The following is a 9215-nucleotide window of genomic DNA, read 5'->3' on the forward strand; positions in this document are numbered from 1 at the left end:
GTTATAATTGTATTATTTTCATTCAGACTCTACAATTTTCAATATAACTGACAACGTTTTAATCACACACACAAAAAGATCAATATATTCCGTTAAAAAATATCAATGATATTAGTAATTTCGTTGGAAGAAAACTTAGTATCGCAGATCTCACAAGCAAAAGAATTAAATTAAATTGAAAGAATATTTTTGACGCATATAAGATTGAACGGATAGGGATTAATCAGAATAGTGCTAACCTTTGGGTAGTGAGCGGGAGCGCAGGAAAATCGATGGTTGTAGCCTACAAGATTCTCCCTCGCAACACCGCTGTCGCCTGATTCAATCTGAATGGAATCTGATAGAGAGAACAGAGAAGGCTGGATCCCGCCGCCGCCGTATGGGCGGAGGTAAGCGGACGCCAAGGGCATGGAACGGCGGCGACTAATTTCACACAAATCCCACGTATTACGGTAGAACACAACGCCTTTTTTTTTTGCGTTCCAATTGAGAGCTTTTGACTTGGGCCTTTTTTCTTTTTCCAATACTCACGTTGAGAGATAGCCAGATAAGGGGGGCCGAATACATGTGTACGTGCTCTTTTTTATCGTTAATTGATACTAGCTGTTTGATGTTCGGTCGATCGTTAGGGGGGTCCAGGCCCCTGCTCGGCCCCCCTTGCCTCCGCCACTGATGTAACACACAACCAGTATCCTGTTCAGTGTTCACCACCCTCATCGTCATAACTATCACTTTATTATCACAATTGGTGTATGCACTAGCACTGCAACCCCAGCATATGCCCATGGCAGCGGCTGCATCCCAGCTTCCACAAGGGCATCACAAGTGACGGCGCTCATGTCCTCGCCTCATGGCATGGACATGATTGCTGCCCGTGGAGGGGCGTCCACTGCAGCAACCGAACACGCCACGTCATCAAGCTTCACATTGCCAATACAAGTCCTGTTCCTGTCATCTTTGGCGCGTGCAATGATGCTAATTCATTGTTTTCGGCGAGATAAGTCCATCTCTGCTTTCCTTGAAGCATCTAGAGCGCCTGGATCTTAGCATGAACTGTTTGCTAGGCCCAAATAATGATATACCTCATTTCTTGGGCTCCATGAAGAACTTGAGATATCTTAACCTCTCTGCCATGCAATTTACGGGAAGAGTTCCTTCTCAGCTTGGTAACCTGTCTAAATTGCAGCATCTTGACCTTGGCGAGGGTTATTCTTATCCCGGGATGTACTCAACGGACATCACCTATTCACCTGGTTAACAAAGCTACCATTGCTGCAGTACCTTGGTATGAATGGAATAAATCTCTCTAGGATTACTGACTGGCCTCATACATTTAACATGATTCCATCACTAATTTTTATTAACCTTGCTGAATGTTCACTTGATACCGCAAGCCAATCGCTTCCCGTCCTTAACCTCACGAAACTCAAGAAGCTTGATCTGTCCTCAAATAGTTTAGGCCACTCAATTGCATCAAGTTGGTTCTGGAGTGTAACGAGCCTCAGATACCTCAGTCTTCGTGAGAACCAGTTATTTGGAAAAATCCCTAACGCACTAGGAAACATGACGTCACTCGGTGTACTTGATTTGGCATTCAACAATCTGAATAAGATTGGAAACCTTAAAAGTCTTCTTAAAAATGTTTGCTGTTTGGAAATCCTTGACCTTTCTTTAAATTCTATACAACTGTTACAGTGATTGGCGATTTTACGGGCCGTCCATCCACTGCGATCAAACGGTGGAGAAACTAGAGTTACGAGACTCAAATTACAAATAGTGTTGGCACCATTACAAAACTAGGGCGGGGCTAGTCATTTTTTAAAAGGATAGTTCCGTCCAATTTTAGTCAAGGCCAAATCCTGTTCGCACCCTCGCTGTGTGGCCCGACACATCTGGGTCGCTCTTGATTCTAAAAAAAGAAAAATCTGGGTTGCTCCTCCACTCTTCCCGTAGAAAACTTGTTCGAGCCCTATCTGTTCGAAGCAGCAGGGTAGGATGACCCCGGCGGTGGCAGCGGCAGAGGGGGCGGCGAGGATGGCCGCTGGTGCGAGGAGGCGGAGCCAATGACCCCGGCGGTGGCGACGGCAGAGGGGGTCGGCGATGATGGCCGATGGGGCGAGGAGGCGGAGCCGATGACCCCGGCGGCGGCGGCGGAGGGGTCCCAGGGGCTGGAGGACCGACGTCTGATGCAGCCGTGGTTCCTCGCCGTCAAGAGCTAGATCGAGCGCACGGCGGTGTAGCCGTCCAGAGGAAGAGGAAGAGCACCCTACGCCGGCTTGGCCGTGGCGTCACGGAGGCGGAGAGAAAGGGCACCGGTGGCCCCGTGAAGGTCGAGGAGGTCGCCGTCTCGTCGTGCAGCGCGCGATGGTGGACCGATGGGCGTCCAAGAGGCACTTGACCTTGCCGGATCACGCTGCTGCTGGCGTAATCCAGGCCGGATCTGTGGAGAGCCCGGCGCAGCACCGTCTACAGGTCCATATATGTTACAGTCTTGCTCTACCTTATTCTTTGTAAGTTCACGGCTTCCATTGCTCTTCAGTTCTGGTTAGTAGTTGGAAACTGTAAAAGTATCTCACGAAGCACATGAGCTTTACACAGTGGCCATGTAACTAAATTCTGAATGTTGCTTCGTTATGCTTAATGGAGCAGGTGGGCAACTCCCTTTTGTCTAAGATTTTGCAAGTCTGTGATATCTGTATTATGTAAAACAGGTCATGACTGATTCTGCAGTTGTTGATTCGATTTTTTTTTGCTTCCAATGCTTTGTTAGATTGATAAGGCCGGAGCTTCAATGACGAATCTACTATTCAGCACACAGCCCAACTCGACAGGCACTAGCCATGTCAACAGGCACTCAGGGGCATGCTCGCCTCGGCAGTCATCAAGGTGGCAATAGAACACTTGAATTCTACTATTTCAGGCGAGATCAAGCTGCTCAGGAATATGAGGAATGATCTGGAGAACCTGAAGATGACGCTGGAGTCGGTGGACGCTGTGCTCCGCGACGCTGAGAGGGAGTCTATCAAGCATAAGTCCATCCTTCTGTGGCTGAAGCAACTTAAGGATGTCGCGAACGACATCTCTCACATGCTTGAAGATTTTGAAGATGAAACCGACCTCAACCTGGTATGCAAGATTCTGATTTGGTCACTATCAATCTTGATCTGAATGTTGTTGTTTAATAACATATGAATATTTTTAGATAATGAACTACATCTAAAACTTTTTTATGTACTGAAGTAGATCTGAACCTCACTGTTGGAGTTGATCTTTGAGTCGATGTTAAGTAAAAGCTACTTATACTTGTTGATGCCAAGACCACCTTTTCATTCCTAAATGTCCCTGTTTTCTTATGTTTCACAAATAGTAAGCTATGTCCACAAATATCATGATTTGATTGAGGGGAAAGTGAAGTAATACTAGTCTGGTATCCCAAGTGTAATATCAGTTTATTCACTGTTTTTGTCAAGCACCTGATTGAAACAAGACAGAAGGACCAAAATCATCTACACTTGCTCACTAAGTAGAAATTTGCTACTGCAACCCTTCTGGTTTAGGAAAGTGACAATTTTCAGAAATTGTTTAGACGGAGGGAAGAACATACAACATATCCCTTTATTCTGCACATTAGTGTCTGATGGAGCAGTTGTAGGACGTTGTTTTTTCTCTTTGATGTTCTTTTCCAGGTGAAATCCATGGCTGCTTCTTAAAACTTAAAATCTGTAAGCAGATGTTTCAATTGCCAAAAGATGGTTGTTGTTTTGCGACCAGACTGACCATCCAGCTTTAAATTTTAGTGTAATCTCAAGATATTGCAATTGAACTCTTCTTAAGGTAATTCTCTGTTTTATCTGAACTCACTAAGATTATTTGCTTTTTCTTTGGTCTTTTGCGCATTTAAAATGCCAGAGAAAATTTTGCCAATCTCTTTAATTTTCACACAAAGCTAAGGTGTTCCCCATTTATAATTTAGAGATAAGCATCTTGTCAAAGCTTAGGCTTACAATGGAGACACCATCAATGGCAATTCCAAAGTTCTGTGCCTGATCTATCAGTATCTTTTCTAATCTCCCACCTCACGTGCTGAAATTAAAGGGGAAAGGAGCAAACAATGAGCACCCACAAGTAATATATTGTTGGAAATATGCCCTAGAGGCAATAATAAATTGGTTATTATTATATTTCCTTGTTCATGATAATTGTTTATTATCCATGCTAGAATTGTATTGATAGGAAACTCAGATACATGTGTGGATACATAGACAACACCATGTCCCTAGTAAGCCTCTAGTTGACTAGCTCGTTGATCAATAGATGGTTACGGTTTCCTGACCATGGACATTGGATGTCGTTGATAACGGGATCACATCATTAGGAGAATGATGTGATGGACAAGACCCAATCCTAAGCCTAGCACAAGATTGTGTAGTTCGTTTGCTAAGAGCTTTTCTAATGTCAAGTATCATTTCCTTAGACCATGAGATTGTGCAACTCCCGGATACCGTAGGAATGCTTTGGGTGTACCAAACGTCACAACGTAACTGGGTGGCTATAAAGATGCACTACAGGTATCTCCGAAAGTGTCTGTTGGGTTGGCACGAATCAAGACTGGGATTTGCCACTCCGTGTAAACGGAGAGGTATCTCTGGGCCCACTCGGTAGGACATCATCATAATGTGCACAATGTGACCAAGGAGTTGATCACGGGATGATGTGTTACGGAACGAGTAAAGAGACTTGCCGGTAACGAGATTGAACAAGGTATCGGGATACCGACGATCGAATCTCGGGCAAGTACTATACCGGTAGACAAAGGGAATTGTATACGGGATTGATTGAATCCTCGACATCGTGGTTCATCCGATGAGATCATCGAGGAGCATGTGGGAGCCAACATGGGTATCCAGATCCCGCTGTTGGTTATTGACCGGAGAGTCGTCTCGGTCATGTCTGCGTGTCTCCCGAACCCGTAGGGTCTACACACTTAAGGTTCGATGACGCTAGGGTTATAGGGAAAGTATGTATGTGGTTACCGAAAGTTGTTCGGAGTCCCGGATGAGATCCCGGATGTCACGAGGAGTTCCGGAATGGTCCGGAGGTAAAGATTTATATATGGGAAGTCTTATTTTGGTCGCCGGAAAAGTTTCGCGCATTATCGGTATTGTACCGGGAGTGCCGAAAGGGGTCCAGGGGTCCACCAAGGGGGTCCACTAGCCCCGGGGGGCCACATGGGCTGTAGGGGTGTGCGCCTTGGCCTATATGGGCCAAGGGCACCAGCCCCAAGAGGCCCATGCGCCAAGAGATAAGGGAAAGGGAGAGTCCTAAAGGGGGAAGGCACCTCCGAGGTGCCTTGGGGAGGATGGACTCCTCCCTGGCCGCACCCTTCCTTGGAGGAAGGGCCAAGGCTGCGCCCTTCCCTCTCCCTTGGCCCTATATATAGTGGGGAGGGGGAGGGAGGGCAGCAATACCTAAGCCCTGGCGCCTCCCTCTCCCTCCCGTGACGCATCTCCCTCCTCCCGCAGCGCTTGGCTAAGCCCTGTTGGAATCCCGCTACTTCCACCACCACGCCGTCGTGCTGCTGGATCTCCATCAACCTCTCCTCCCCCCTTGCTGCATCAAGAAGGAGGAGACGTCGCTGCTCCATATGTGTGTTGAACGCGGAGGTGCCGTCCGTTCGGCGCTAGGATCATCGGTGATTTGGATCACGACGAGTACGACTCCATCAACCCCGTTCTCTTGAATGCTTCCGCTCGCGATCTACAAGGGTATGTAGATGCACTCCTTCCCTCTCGTTGCTAGTAAACTCCATAGATTGATCTTGGTGATGCGTAGAAAATTTTGAATTTCTGCTACGTTCCCCAACATATATTCTGCCAAATATATACAAGCATGCCTACACAATGCTAGTAATCATCATTGTGTAGAATGGCGCCATACATTGTGGAGCAAGGCCAGAACTATGTTTCTTCACCTACATTTGCACAAATGAGCAATTATTGTCTTCTTGCCTTTTTCAGGTATTTGGCAATGTTGGCTCTTGGGCTGCCCAATTGATCACTGAAGCTGGTGGCAAGGTGGTCTCCATCAGAGATGTCACAGGGGCTGTCAAGAACTCCAATGGCATTGACATAGCCAAGCTGATGAAGCACTCGGCAGAGAACCGCGGGATCAAGGGCTCCGACAAAAGGCGACGCCGTCGACCCGACCTCGCTGCTCACGGAAGTGCGACGTGCTCATCCCGGCAGCTGTGGGAGGAGTCATAAACAAGTAATCTTCTTCTTCCTCGTCCCAGCTCACTTCATCCTATCTTCTATCAGATTAATGCTCTGAAGCTCAGTTAGAGTATCCTCCTGGCTGTTATTTTTTTCTATATCTGAAAACATTTTTGTTAATAAATAGTCCTTTCGATGTTCTTCTTCTCCTAGGGACAATGTTGATGCCATCAAAGCAAAGTACATGATCGAGGCTGCTAACCACCCAACAGACCCCGAGGCCGAAGAGGCAAGAACACCAACATTTTGGCACAAAACTAAGCTGCATTTGTTGACACATTTCACACATTGACTGACAATAGAGAAGTGTACATGTTCGCGCTGCAGATTCTGGCAAAGAAGGGCGTGCTGATCCTACCGAACATCGTGGCCAACTCCGGCGGAGTGATGGTGGGCTACTTCGAGTGGGTGCAGAACATCCAGGGGTTCATGTGGGACGAGGAGAAGGTGAATCGGGAGCTCAAGACGTACATGACCCGCGCCTCAAACATAGTTCCGATTATTTAGGCAGTGTATGGCGCCGTATAAAATGGACAGTAATTATGTATAGTATATCTTCGAAAACCAGAATTGGCTCAATTTGGAAAGATGCATGCTTTATATGAATTTCTTGCCCGCTTTGCACGCGTTGCTACAAGTGCATTACCATGCCTCAGCCATAATCATCCTTGACAAATATGGCAATCACCTCTAGTATGGAACAGAAGAAGCATGCACAACCTATTTTGTCAATGAACAAGTTTAGCATATGTTTGTACATTGCTGATCTAGTTAGTAAGCAGAACTCTGTTATAGTAAAACTAGCTAGAGGATCACAACACCACACATTGTCACAGCTTCACTTTCTGGAATGGTACGGTTGATGGCACCAGCCCATCCTCAAGATGGAGGTCACGGGTTTGCAGGGGGCATACTGGAGATTTTCAGATTTAATTGTTTGAATGTATCTTTATTTTATTTCAGATTGTGTCAAGTCTTGTGTACTACTCCCTCTGATCCATCTAGTTCATAATTATAGGTCTTGTGTCTACTCCCTCGGTTCATAATTATAAGATGTTTCTAACTTATATTTGTGTCTGCTCCATCTGTTTATAAGATGTTTCTAACTTATTTGTGTCTGCTCCATCCGTTTATAAGATGTTTCGAACTTATATTTCTGTCTGCTCCATCCGTTTATAAGATGTTTCTAAATTCTATTTGTGAACAGAGGGGTACTAAATATGAGCTTCTATCTACAAACTTTTGTCCGCGATCTATTTGTGACGACTTCTCTCAAGGTAGGAGCCACTTTTGTATGTATACTTCTCTTGATTCGTTCTATGTTGTCAAGTTCTCATTCATTTGGCGATCTTCTGTAATATTTGTGTTCGTTGATCATGGCCAAGTAAATCAAATTGAATTTCCTGTTAAGGCCTGATGCTTACATCGAAACTGAACAAAATATATAGTGAAATAATCAAATGATAACAAAGCTTTGCACGATCCTCTGCACTTTTTATGCTAATCTGAATAATCTCACTTGAATCTAATAAAAATGCATCATCTTGTCTATAGCTTCTAACAGCCACTAGTAAAAACTGATAATCTTATCTACAGCAATCTGGAGCTCCTTTATCTTCTCTTGTTGTGCAACATCCTTCTTATCATGTTCTTGCGCCTTCCCTTCCATCTCTTCTAACCACCCATCCTGAAATTGCACAGTTTTTTAAATCAAAAATTGCATTGTGGTATTGATGTAAGCATATCTGTTTCCTACTGCTGCCTTGTGTATGGATCATTCTGAACATTAAAGATGATACCTGAGCTACTCAAAGCAGATGACACTGCCAGATTATTCTTTTGAACTTTTCGAGTGAGAGTCGAAAGCTGAGTATCTAGAGTTCCATTCACCGCCTCTGTAGATTAATATCTGCTCATTGTCAAATGACAGAAGAACACAAGGAACAAGATCATACATATAGAGAACCACATAATTTAGGTGGACTTATATTTAGGAACGGAGGGAGTACACGGTAACATAACGGATATTGGGGGGGTGAGAACCTTGACCTTTGCTCCAATTGTTTTGTAGTTACTTGGTTCCAAAGCCTCGCAATCAATATTTCACCAAATCATTTCCCTGAAAAGCATCCCAAACATCCTTTACAAGATTGATATATATTCTATTTTTTGCTGTAAAACCAAGGAGTAAAATAACACAAGTGCCGGACGCGGGCAGCCCCTACTCATGCGATTAGTGATTGCGGAAGTTGCGCAATCTAGCGAACGCACTGCTGGCATATCCACTAGCAATCTGAACCCTAGCTGCTAACTGAATTTTAGTTCAAGGCGCTGCAATGTGCAGTTGCTCCACGCCTCCACCGCCAGCACAAGGTGTGAGGAGGGAAGGACGGGAGGAAGAGATGAGGGCAGGGGAAGATATACCTCTGTTCGTCCATCATTACGACCAAGCGCAGCCGGGACCTCCAAGACCCTCGCGCCGGCGTCGTCCCCTCCAGAACCTCACGGCGGCGGCGGCGGGGACGTACATGGGCGAGCGGCCACTACGACCACGACCAGCCTGGGCTTCGCCTCCTGGACCTCGCATCGGCGTCTTCGCCTCCAGGTCCTCGCGCCGGCGTCATGGCCAAGGTCCTCACTCCTGCGCTGCCGTCTCTCAGGTCCTCGCGCCGGCTCCCCCTCTCGCGAGATGGGTTAGCCAGATGCGGGGGTTTGACCAGCAGAGTACTAAAAAAACACACATGACCATAATACCCTTATTGACTAAACTCAAAAATTTTAATTAACAGGTTAAAATCAACGGTGGAGAAAAATCGGCGGGGGAGTTACATGAAATTACAATTCGTAACTCCCCAATCACCATAAAAGAGCTTTAAATTCTATCGACGGGGATATATTGTTGGAAATATGCCCTAGAGGCAATAATAAATGGTTATTATTATA

General features: G+C 45.7%; 2 long non-coding RNA genes across 3 annotated transcripts; one reads left to right on the forward strand and one right to left on the reverse strand.

The window, feature by feature from the left end:
- The first annotated feature begins 1915 nt into the window (after positions 1–1915).
- Positions 1916–6501, forward strand: LOC123119203 (uncharacterized). The gene is made up of 4 exons (XR_006458532.1): positions 1916–2472; positions 2771–3126; positions 6018–6267; positions 6426–6501. It is a non-coding gene; the product is annotated as an uncharacterized lncRNA (long non-coding RNA).
- A 1191-nt stretch (positions 6502–7692) lies between these two features.
- LOC123119204 (uncharacterized) lies at positions 7693–8980 on the reverse strand. 2 transcript variants are annotated; one of them, XR_006458534.1, is made up of 4 exons: positions 8697–8980; positions 8322–8391; positions 8072–8181; positions 7693–7959 (listed from the first exon to the last, which is right to left on the reverse strand). It is a non-coding gene; the product is annotated as an uncharacterized lncRNA (long non-coding RNA). The 2 variants fall into 2 exon arrangements; XR_006458533.1 differs by having other exon boundaries at positions 8072–8391.
- Positions 8981–9215: the final 235 nt, after the last annotated feature.

The sequence above is a fragment of the Triticum aestivum genome, chromosome 5D, assembly GCF_018294505.1.
Source record: "Triticum aestivum cultivar Chinese Spring chromosome 5D, IWGSC CS RefSeq v2.1, whole genome shotgun sequence".
NCBI classification, from domain to species: Eukaryota; Viridiplantae; Streptophyta; class Magnoliopsida; order Poales; family Poaceae; genus Triticum; species Triticum aestivum.